Raw genomic sequence first — 12,500 nt, 5'->3', positions numbered from 1 at the left:
ACCTGTATCTTGAAAGGATAGAGTTTTATAAGCGGCAGAATTTTGTAAACATTGGCATTTCGCAGACTACAGTCAACAAGTAATATATCGCTGACTTGTTTAACGCGTTCTTGATTTTCTTCCCGGGATTAAAATATGACGACTTAATTCTTAGATATTCATAAATTAGACAGATATCAGACATGAAAGGAAAACTTGAACAGACAGTGCGATAAAAATGTATGAACAAGTGGTATCGCATGGAAGTCAATTTGCAATGCACGCATGTTAAATACACCTGCATCTTTCAAAACTAGACCCTCCGTGAGGGTACACTGGGTTGCCTGTGGTACGTGCAGCGTTCCAGGCAAATTGTGACTGGCCCACGGGCCGATTACGGGCTTGCAAAAACAAAGCAAAAGGTAGTTAAAAAACCATATAATAAACTACTTACTAACCGAGCTAGCTCGAGCCGTACTGGGGAATATTGGCCCTGGGTCGTTTTTGTACGGACCTCGCTGCGCTCGGTCCGTACTGCCACGACCTCGGGCCAATATTTCCCTGGCAGTACGGCCCTCGCGCTCGGTTAGTAAGAAGTTATTAAGGGGTCACCCAGAAGTCATACCAGCAGAGGCCCTTTGGCTCACAGGTCCTCACACGTTCGTACGACGAAACAGATCCTTTTCTGAGGTTAAAAACCTGGCTACTGGCCTAACTCTTTTTCCTACTTTCCCAACCGCGAGAAAACCGCGGTAAATCAGCCATCGCCAAAAAATGTTTTTTTTTTCTCAAAAAATATTTAAAGTTAGGGGGAAAAATACATCATTTTAAAGCTAAGAAAATAAGCTTTCCAACAGCATACAACTTATTTACAGACAACTGAAACATTTTATAAAAGCGAAAGTCGAACGAAAAAATTTAAGAAAAGTAACAGTAAAATATGTTTTCTAGGCAAAATTTGGTCATTTTAGCGTTGATTACGAATTTTTGGATGCAAAACTAATATTTTCTGCAATTTATCTGCTTTCTTAGACATAAATTCGACCGAAAACTGATAAGGCATGAATATTTTTAGATTTTTAGGAATAATAGATAATGGGTTCAATGCGTAATGTGATAATGCGATAAAAGTGTCAAATTTGCGACCCATTGCTAACGGCAACGGAAGCGATCGCATTACGAATAATTAACCTCTGTTGCCAAAAACCACCCAAATAACCGGTCAGTGTAAAACGCAGACTGCAGACTGCAGACTGCAGACCAGGGATAAAATGCAGACTGAGGGTAAAATGCAGACTGCAGACTGCAGACTGCAGGTTAATAAATAATAATGAAAAAAGAGTTATAAGAGTGTTAGTAGCCGTTTGTACTTTCACACTGAAACCCCAACACAGCTCCCATCGCTTTGGTTGCCCCACTGCATGTTTTAAATCCGGATTTTTATCGAACTCTGTAAGAATTGAAGCTCTTTGAATCCTTGTTGTTTGAAAAAGGACAGTTTCGTTAAGTGAGTTGCTTTTAGGCAAAGAAGTCACCACCCCGTAATTCAACTGTCAATTTTGCTGCAGTGAACAAAGTAATCGAGTAATTACCCAATAACTCAATTTATTTTGACACGCATGGCTACAGTACCAATTAACAAAGACAGAGATAACGAGGATTTTGCAACCATTTAACGTTTCAATTCAGTCGGCTTAAGCCAGTATGACTGCTGTAAAAATTTCTTATTAGGATCCTTTCATTCGCTTTCGTGTACGTTATGTTTATCCTTCAGTTCACAAGCTCGTTTGTTTTGCATCTGGAAGATGTAATTGTCAATTATAACCTCTCCCTAGGGGTTATCACGCATAGCTTAACCAATGAAATCCCCGCGTCCTAATTGTTCGGAATACATGAAATTCTTTGTGCATTTCGTTGCACCGAAAAAAGACAACCGAGATTATTCAGGTATTCGAAGTAATAATTGTTGGTTTTTCGATCGATTTCCCTCGATGTACCGGTGTGACAAATAATTTGGAACATTGCAATGCATCTGGAAGCGCAAAAACAAAGCACAGATGATTTCAACGCGTACGATCGCATCCCCAAAAGGTGCAGCGACCTGCAGTCATAATAATGTGAGCTGTTGACAGATGTAAAACAGGATTGTCTTTCAAACAATCTTCGTTTTATCCTTATGACTCGTTTTTTTATTATTAATATTTATTTTACCCTCAGTCTGCATTTTACCTATTTCAAGAAGTATTGTTGCCTTCTCAAATTAACAATAACTTCATTCTACGCTAGGGGGGACTATACAAATCTTTTTCTGACCTTAAAAACTAGATCACGGCTACAAATTCCTGTAATATTAATGCGTATTAAAGTTCCAACTCACGTATGTAAATTAGTTAAGCTCGAATATTACACAGCACAATGAATCAAAACGGTGGAAAACTCTCACAAAAATATTTTCCAGCGTAAAATTTATAGAAACGAACAACGTATTTGCTATTAGAGGCAAACAACCCTTTCTATTCCAATTGCGTGCGTGCAAACATGAAACAATCCGTGTCACATACCATACAGTATGTACATAAATAAATTTCTCAGTTCAAGATTAAACCCTTTTCTGAAGAGCCTTTTCCCTAAATAAAGAAGCAAAAAATTGACAACAACCTTTCTTTCCAATAATTCTTCACTGTCACATTTTCAATTATTTTTTTACCTGAAAACTGTGCAAGGTTGACCACAAAATAAATGTAAATTGTCAGACAACTGAGATGCGACTTCAGTAAACGCTGTGATACATTCAATACGTTCGATTCCTTCTATTACACCCATACAGAATTTGCCACTTGGTTTCAGCGTTGTACTTATAAAACAGCACAGTTTGTAAAATAATATTAAAACCAAAGCACACTTTGTCATATCCTGCGGCAAAATATGCAATTGTTGTCGAAGACCATTACTCGTTTCTTTGAAGATGCCAGAGATTTATTTTCCCCGCCTGTCTTGCTTATCCAATTGAAGTTCCATTCTTGAGCTCCATAAGGGTATATTTCTCTTAAAGATCCACTAAAACGCCATTCGCGTTACAATGACTGTCGACGCCATTGCTGGTTAATGAAATATTTTACTGCGTCAACCAGATTAACTCTACCCATTTCTACTACCCCCTGAAGCCACAAAGACACTCCTTAGCAGGGGAGTGACAGGCAAGACTTTTACCGACACGGAAAAAAACAAAACGACGAAACGCTACGCAGATTCCGACTGGGTTTAGCAACCCACAGGCTCCCCAAGCTGAAAATACGTGGTGTATGCAACAGTTTGTGTATATAGAGAATTGTATGGGAAAATCATCGATCGTAAAAAAATTGTGTAAATAACTATCTCATTTGAAATAAAGTTTTCCTACCTCAAATGTGTGACCAACTTGTCTCTTTTGGCGAGTTTCGAGCCATTCTGACGACGTTTAGTGAAGTCATCCGGAAGGCCGTTGCTGAAATAATGGGAAGGCCGGTGACTCCATCCATCGCTGGCCAGACCTCACTCCACAAATCGTTTTCTCCTCAACAGGAAAAGTCCCGAATCGCAATAAAAACAACAGTTCCATAAAGCCCAATAAATTTCACTCCAAATACGTGTGTTTCGGCGGCCGAAAGACTCGTGAAGAACGAAAACTTTGCCTTAAAATTCACCTCTTCGGCTTTCCTGAGAGGCTTGTGACCGGGTAGTCAACAACGGAAACTCGCAAGATGGTTTCAGCCTCAACTCTGATTGGTCCATTTGAATTTGACCGCGCGCTGGCAACACGACCGTTGTTGACTTATGAGTACTGGGCAGTCAACAACGGTCGTGTTGACAGCGCGCGGTCAAATTCAAATGGACCAATCAGAGTTGAGGCTGAAACCATCTTGCGAGTTTCCGTTGTTGACTACCCGGTCACAAGCCTCTCAGGAAAGCCGAAGAGGTGAATTTTAAGGCAAAGTTTTCGTTCTTCACGAGTCTTTCGGCCGCCGAAACACACGTATTTGGAGTGAAATTTATTGGGCCTTATGGAACTGTTGTTTTTATTGCGATTCGGGACTTTTCCTGTTGAGGAGAAAACGATTTGTGGAGTGAGGTCTGGCCAGCGATGGATGGAGTCACCGGCCTTCCCATTATTTCAGCAACGGCCTTCCGGATGACTTCACTAAACGTCGTCAGAATGGCTCGAAACTCGCCAAAAGAGACAAGTTGGTCACACATTTGAGGTAGGAAAACTTTATTTCAAATGAGATAGTTATTTACACAATTTTTTTACGATCGATGATTTTCCCATACAATTCTCTATATACACAAACTGTTGCATACACCACGTATTTTCAGCTTGGGGAGCCTGTGAGCAACCCAGTAATTATTAAACTCGGTTTCGTACATTGGACAGTGTTGAAATTGGTGTCACTGTAAACAACACAGTTAAGCGATTTGAATGATATATCTTTGCATCTTTTATCTTGAAAGTAACGAGTTTTATAGGCGACAAGGCGACAGAATTTTGTACACAATGAAATATCGCGGACTACAGTCACCAAGTAACATATTCCTGATTTGGTCAACGCGTTCTCGATTTTCTTAGCGGACTTAAACTATGGTGACTTAATTCTACGATATTCATAAATTAGACAGCTAACGCTTTCAAACAGTACCACACATGACAGGAAAATTTCAATTGACCGCACGATAAAAATTTTTTAAAACCGTAAGATCGGATTGAAGTCAATTTTGCAACGCACGCGTAAAATATAGCTCCCTCTTACAAAATTATTTAACACGGTTTCCTACACTAGACAATCGTAAAATTGGTATCAGAGTGAATTATACAGTTAACCGATTTCCATGATATATGATTGCAAACTGTATCTTGACAGGGACGAGTTTTGTAAGCGACAGAATTTTGTAGACGATGAGAAAGTGCGCACTAAAATGGACAAGTAACGCAATGCAACCAAGGTAAACATATCTGCATTTGTCAAAATTATTTAACATGGTTTGATAGATTGGAAATTCTTCAAATTGGCATCACTGTAAACTAGGCAGTTAAGCAATTCCAAGGATGTATGTTTGAAACTTGTATCTTGCAACAATGAATTTTATCAGGCCATGAAACTCAATTTTGAAAACGGAGAGTGGCATCGTACAGAGTGATTTGCTGCACTTTCCCTCCTCCACGAAACTTCCACGTAACGCGCGCGGTAACATTATCCACGGGAAAACTGATATCATCTAAAAATAACCTAAGAGGGATTACGATGGGAATAGGGCCAGTATGAGGGATTACTTCCCTTACCTTTATAATCTCTTGCGTATGCGCAATAACAACAGTAGGAACCGTCCTTAAAGTAAAACTTTGTTTCTACGCATTAAAGCGAAGTCCAAGTTCTGTATACTTCGCTTCAAATTCCTAACTACAGAAGAAATTCCATACCTTCAACTCTATATTCAGTTAAGACAGAAGCTGGAGGAAACCAATTCTTTAATGAAAGAAAGCGGTGATCATGTGTGTGGCGTTCCTAAACGAAACAAGGAAATCCACATCAAATTGTTAGAGAAATCACTAATTTAAAACACGGTCGTAGAGTTTGCGAAGGGTGTTCAAAACTTACGTATATAACTCGATCTGTTCTTGACAGGAGTGAACGATGCTCTCCGATCTATCATAACAACAAGATCGGACAATACATAGTTTCTACAACACTTTCTCAGAGATCGTTGCTATCAGACCCTCGCCTCCTCAGTAAAGTAGGAATGGCGCTTGACGCGCTAGACGAAAACCGTAACACCAAGTTGTAACTAGACTTGTCACAAGAATCCCAGGAGAAAAGGTTTGGGCGACACGAAGCGAATGAAGAGACGACGAACTTAGTGGGTTGTAACCAGATCGGTTTTTTCCCCTTCCCATCTTTCCGTTCGCTCTCTTGTCCCAAGCGATTGAGAGCGACTGGGGACGAAGCTAAGTCACGCCATCTACAATCTCGTACCCAGAGTCCTCGGGCTTCTTGGCCAGCGGGTGAGCGCCCGGAGAGACTCTGGGATAATCGACCTGAACTATGTAGGAAGTCGGTAAGTAATTCGGAAGCCCCAGAATTCGGAGGGAGATTCAAAATCTAAAACTAGTTTCAGTGCTGTTTGATTTTTTCTACGTCAGAAATATATAAATCACAAAAATAATAAAACGACGAGGTTTGAAATTATGTCTTATACCGCACGGAAATTTTTCCACAGTGCTAAAAAGTGATTACTGTTGCTGTTGCAAAAGTACCGTAGGAAAACATTACATCAGTCTCTTTGAGGAGAAATCCGTGGAATATGAATGTCATTCAGAATTACGGAAACATCAAATTGTAGTAGAAGAGAACATTTGTGTCGTTTCCACAAAAAAAATTGTCGGTCGTGTTGCTTGCACGATGGCATTCTGAACGATGGAATGTACGCTGAAACACTAAAAATACACTTACCGAAAGCGTCAGAGATTTCATCTTCACTTGCTCTTACAGCAAGCCAATGATAAATGATCATTTCTCCAGTTTCTTTGCGTGTAAGGCTAAAATTCTTGTTTCTCGAACACTTTCAACCCGCCATTTCTACTGTTTACGGTTTTCTCTTTTCTGTTTCCGTTTAAAGGGGCTAGGTCACGCAATTTTAGGCAATTTCAGCTCTGATCGAATGGTCATAGAATTATCTAAAATATCGAAATAACTGTTCAAAACTATCGAAGAACTCTCACAAAACACGGGGAAGCCAAGAATGGACATGGATGGACAAAACTGGAGAGGATTGAAATGGATTGAATTTGGGTAAATTTGAAAAACGTCGGCCCACCTTTTTTCAAATTTATATCAGTCTATATCAAAATGTCATTTACAAAGCTGGAAAATTATTCTCGGTTGTTATGTGGCTGTGATTTTGCAAATGAAAGACTCTTGTTCTGCCAATTTGACGTTTAGAGCTCATAATTAAGGAAATTAAACAAAATTACCTAAAACAGCGTGACCTAGCCCCTTTAAACTCAAGCATACGTAATAAGACCGGACCCACGTTTTCTGGGAAAATGGATTCGATTATCCCAGAGTCTCTCCGGGCGCTCACCCGCTGGCCAAAAAGCCCGAGGACTCTGGGTACGAGATTGCGCCATGTAGGATTTATACCTCCAGTTTCCCTTTGATAAGAATTGAACTCAGCAATTTGGAAAATGCCCAATACACGAAGCCCATCTTCTAGCAGTTTTCTCAGGGTCTAAGGTACACTTCCAGAATCTGAAAGTCCGTTGTGATTGGTCCACGTAAATTCGGGCTCGTTTCAGCAGATGCTCGTGGGGTGGGGACCGGTGGGGGTCGTAATTTCATGATACGCTATCACGAAAATATGCAAATAGGTTACATACGTTATTCTTTAACATTCATGTATGCCCATATATACCATTCCCCGTGGGCGCACTGTCTACACCAGGAACAGCTATCTACACTGTCTACAATCTACACTTTCTACAATGTGCAGCGCAGTACCTACAGGAAGCAACGCGTGACGAATCCCTAATTGCGTCTGCGTGGGAGGCTATCCGTCATCCTGTCTGGTTCACGTGCTCTGCCTCTGGCGGCAAAGAATGCTGGGCGGTTCTGGGGAAGAAAATGGCCCTGGATTGTAATTAGAATGTTGTTTGATCTGCCCTAACAGTTGTGTGTTTATGCTTATCACTGTTTACAGTTGATCCAACGTAACGCGTACATAGTTACACGGAATTACAGTTTTTAGCGTACAGTTTTTAAGCACATATGCTTACTTCCATTTCTGCCATTGCCTAGAAGCTCAAACTTGCTCACTGATAAGTGCTACCACTACTTATTTGTAGTCGGAACTATCTTAATATTAAATGTCTGCAAAATCTAATGCCGGGTTTGCAAGATATTTGGTAAAACAGCCAACAAATGTTGGTCACACATTTTTGAGCTAATGCGCATGCGCAGAATTTTGCTGGGTTCCTCAGTCCTCTTTTCTTTTGGTCAGCACCAAGAACACGGACTCTGGCCATTTACAATTTATGCGTAGTCGTATTGAAGGTCCATTTTTGTAACCGTTGACAACCACTGTTGTTTCAAATTTCTGAGCCTGCGTAGACGAGCCGGAAGTCCGTGATGTGTTCCTGCCTTGGAAATGAGCAGAGTCCGTGTTCTTGGTGCTGACCAAAAGAAAAGTGGACTCTGGGGACGAGATGTGGGTTCCCCTGAAGGATTCATCATGACGTTCACGTAACGGAAACGACTTTACAGCGCATTTCCAATCGTTTTCTTCAGCAACTCGCCACATTTGTTTTGTTGTTCAAAATCAGTGCTGACCTTTAATAAATACCACTGACCACGGAAAAACTGTTCATGCAGCCACCTTAACAAAGAAGAACAAATCAAGATGTAATTATCTCTCAAATTTATATCTAGTGTTACGCATGCTTAATTAATTGCCATATATCATGAACTGAGAAGAGAGGAAGCTAGCCTTCAAACGATGCAATGCTGTGTTTTTAGGAGAAATTCAGTTGCAATTTGAAATTGAGAAGGATACTTCAATGTATATTTTCGTGTCCATCCCGACATACATATGTTTCGTCCCTGCTAAAGGACTCATCAGAGACCTATTTTGTCTCCATATCACAACAAATAACACAGTAGTGTAAGCCAAATAAGTTCATTTAGGGATGCCTGCCGAGAACCAACCCGAGGCGTACATAGACTGACAAAGAATTGGGAAAGACGCATGTGACAGGGTGAAAATTACACGACTGACGGAGAACACCCTCAAAGCCCAAGAGAACGCGATACTTGAAGGCGTTGTTCGAGGTTATCATCTACATAGGTGTCTTTGGCTTGCGCCGATTTCCAACGGCCATGTCGCTAAAAAAAATCCTATTGTTCACCTCATTATTAGCTGCCATAGTGGCACCCCCAGATCGCAGAGAATGCAAACCGAACTTGGACGGTTCAACCCCGAGACTTAGCAGGTCCCGACGCAAAGCCCCTTTAATAGTAAAGTAACTAATAGGTTTATCAGGGGCAACGAGCTTGCAACAGCCCTTCCCTCTAGAAATGGGCTTGAAAATAAGATCTTTGGAATCAGGGGGTATCTAAACTCAACTCAACGGGGCATGCAGCACTGGACAATTGTGAAACAACAACTTCGTCGCCTTACGAGTTGGTCATTCTTGCTTTTCAGAATTTTGATGACCATGAAGCCTTCTTTGAAAGAAATAACGCTTCTCCTAATTCTAGACACATCGTCAAATCTAAAAAAGCCAGCAAAAGATAAAACGTACATGGTAACATTACGAAGAACTACAGGGTTTTCTAAATCTGACTTCTTAACAATGTCATGGATTAAAGTAGGTGAAATAGGCTCTTTGCGATTAAGTGCACGGGTACCAAGAATTCTCTTTGACGCCGACCTTACGGCCTCAACAATCGGATCATCAGTTGGGGAGGGAATACCCGCAACGTCATGGGTCCACTTTAAGCCATAGAAAGCGGAATCGACTGCGCTAGGGGAATGTGTTTCCTCTATAAGATGTTGCAAATACAAAGCCACATAAAAAGGAGGAGCGGGAAACGCGTTCCCATCTAGCTTATCAAGCGCAAACTGCTTCCACTTGCGGAAAGCACGACTGTAAGCCACTACAGTTCCATTTGTTCTCTGGAGGAGAGCACCGTCGTCTTCAGTCGATCTTCCAGTCCCTTGAGCGAGTCGTCGAGTGGCTTGTCCCGGGGTGACCAAAATCCAGACTGAAAAATATCTAGAGGAGAAAGAAAGTAAAGTGAGGAGTATGATCCAAAAAACAATAGAACAACAGGAATAATCGAACAACAATAGAGAAAGAAATAAACAACGAGAATAAGGAAAATGAACCACGAACGGGTTCCTTTAATTACCAACAATACTGAATAGACTCTTAACGCGATACAATTGCCGCGACATGAGCAAGCAAAACTACGACTCAAGTCCATAATTGTTTGGCAGTTAGTACATATGAAACGTGCGGTATGGGAACGTCATGACCAGCAGTCCATTACCTAAGTGCAAAAGACTTAAAGCAATTACGCTGAATACGAATAAAAAAAGGCTGCGGTGGTAACAAAACGCCCGGGAAGGGGGGGGGGGGGGGTTAATTACAGCGGTCGCAGCCTAAATACAAGGAGGGAGATCTGGGACAACGAAAGTCAAATCGAAGTGCTACAACATCAAAGTCTAAGGGTCTGGACCCAAAAAGCGTGTTCCGCGCTTTTCCTCTAATAAAGAGGCCTGGAAACTTGAGTAAAAACACCCAGTCAATTACGAAACTGTTCCAGTGTACACCGTCACTACAAAACAGAGTCCAGAAGCAGGAGGACTTCCACAAGGGGAGGATAACAGTGCCTCTCGCGTTACACAATTCCATGTGCTTCAATACTCTAATTAACAAACACACTGGGAGACAAATCCAATTATTATCGTGCCCCCAGTCTTGGGAGAATGCATCGACTGCTTCACAACCATTCTGAAAAAATCTCGTGTTAAATCTTGGTACCTTAGCATTATAGGAACAAGCAAATCTGTCAACAGTATGGGGCTCCCAAAAATGGTCAATTCTTTGATCGTATCATTAATGGTATAGTCATCATGATCAATAAATTTGCTAATAGCATCAGCCCTAGCGTTAAGATCCCTAGGGATCCACTTAACCTCCAGTAATATGTGAAACTTAAGACAGATCTGGAAAACTAAGAGGGCTAATTGGTACAAATCAGCTTTCCTACTACCGTTTACAATTACTGACTCGACGTTCTGGTTATCGGTGTACCAGAAAACCTTAAAGCCAGAAAAGTGATTGGCGAAAGTCTCCACTGCTAGAGAAACAGCTTTGAGCTCTCTCCAAGTGGAGCTTTGGGCACTCTCTTCAGGAGACCAATTCTGATGAAACATTAAATTAGAGACTTAGTGGAATGGAAGGGCCCATTGGGTCACGTGATAATGTCTTAAAGTCCGTTCATCACTTGGAAGGTGCTCGTGGTCTATCAGCAGATGATCTTGCAAACCACATCAACACAGCTTTCTTAGCCCCAATGGAGGTTTTTGAACCGCTTACCCACAATCCATTTAGGGGGGATGCTCTTGTGTCCTCGAGCAGAACTATGAATGATGATTTCTCACCGCTATCAGAGTTTTCTATCTTTAGAAAGTTATGCTCTATTAATCCAGCCAAGGCACAAGGACCGGACGGTATCCCCGGATGGCTCCTAAAGGAGAATGCGGATCTTTTGGCGCCACCCGTCATGGATATCATGAATACCTCCTTTCGCGAAGGCCGGTTGCCCTTATCTTGGAAAAAGGCAGATGTCGTCCCTGTCCCCAAACAAAGACCTATCAAAGACATCAACAAGCACCTTGGCCCTATCTTCTTACACCTATCCTTTCCAAGATTGCAGAAGATTATGTTGTTCATGACTTAGTGATACCCGCCGTGCTTAAGAAAATCGACAAAAGGCAATATGGGACAATATCTAAATCATGCACTACACACGCACTTGTTGGCATGATCCATAACTGGCACGTCAGCTCTGATGGGAACTCGGCCGTGATTAGAGTGGTTTTATTTGATTTCCGTAAGGCTTTCGATCTTATTGATCACAGTATCCTAGTGCGTAAACTTTTAGATTACGATATTCCGAACCACATATTATGCTGGATTGTTGACTTTTTATCGGACAGGAGACAGAGTTAAACTGGCCCAGGATTGCTTCTCCGAATGGCGTTACATTCCAGCAGGTGTTCCACAGGGGACAAAGCTTGGCTATTTTTAATAATGATTAATGATTTGAACGATACAACAATCTCTGAGGTGATAACTAAAGGCGAAGAGAGCTGTATTCAGCAAATGGTAGACGATCTCGCAATACAAGCAAGGGATGACGGTTTTCAGTTAAACGAAAGAAAATCCAAAGAGCTTAGGATTAGCTTCGCAAAAAAAGAACCAGAATTTGACCCTATCTGGGTTAACCGTCAGACCCTAGAGACTGTGAACAGTGTGAAATTATTAGGACTCAATATAAGCAGTGACTTAAAATGGAATGCTCACGTGTCAGAACTAGTTAGGAAGGTTTCTACAAGATTATATTTTCTAAGACTAACCGTAAGCTGAAGAAATCGCATGTTACCACAAGAGAGCTTCTTCTATTTTACATTACATGCATTCGCTCTATTCTGGAGTACGGTAGTCCAGTTTTTCATCGCGCTTTACCAAGCTATCTAAGCGAAAACCTAGAAAGACTTCAAAAACGCGCTATGAAGATTATTTACCCCGAGCTATCGTATGCTAAGGCTATAGAACTATCTGGACTTTTAACACCGTATGATAGAAGAGAGGCAATTGCGGCCAAGTTGTTCGATGAAACATGTGCAAATCAATCTCACAGTCTTCACAAACTACTTCCAAGTAAATACCAACCAAACTACTACCTGAGAGAACAAAGAACATT

At 41.3% G+C, this 12,500-nt stretch overlaps 1 protein-coding gene across 3 annotated transcripts in view; it reads right to left on the bottom strand.

Moving 5' to 3' along the window:
* The window catches only part of LOC137976442 (NLR family CARD domain-containing protein 3-like), a 405,642-nt gene that overhangs the window by 28,317 nt on the left and 364,825 nt on the right, over positions 1–12,500 (bottom strand). The window contains exons 1-2 of one of the 3 annotated variants that reach the window (XM_068823794.1): positions 5,610–5,882; positions 5,432–5,516 (exon numbers count right to left, since the gene is read on the bottom strand). The exons of the other annotated variants lie outside the window; for them this stretch is intronic. The gene's annotated coding sequence lies outside the window, so the exon portion shown is untranslated. Of the gene's footprint in view, positions 1–5,431; positions 5,517–5,609; positions 5,883–12,500 lie in introns of those variants that run through there. 3 annotated transcript variants of the gene reach the window in all.

The sequence above is a fragment of the Montipora foliosa genome, chromosome 11, assembly GCF_036669935.1.
Source record: "Montipora foliosa isolate CH-2021 chromosome 11, ASM3666993v2, whole genome shotgun sequence".
Classification (NCBI taxonomy): domain Eukaryota; kingdom Metazoa; phylum Cnidaria; class Anthozoa; order Scleractinia; family Acroporidae; genus Montipora; species Montipora foliosa.
This window is presented reverse-complemented; position numbering and strand designations above follow the sequence as displayed.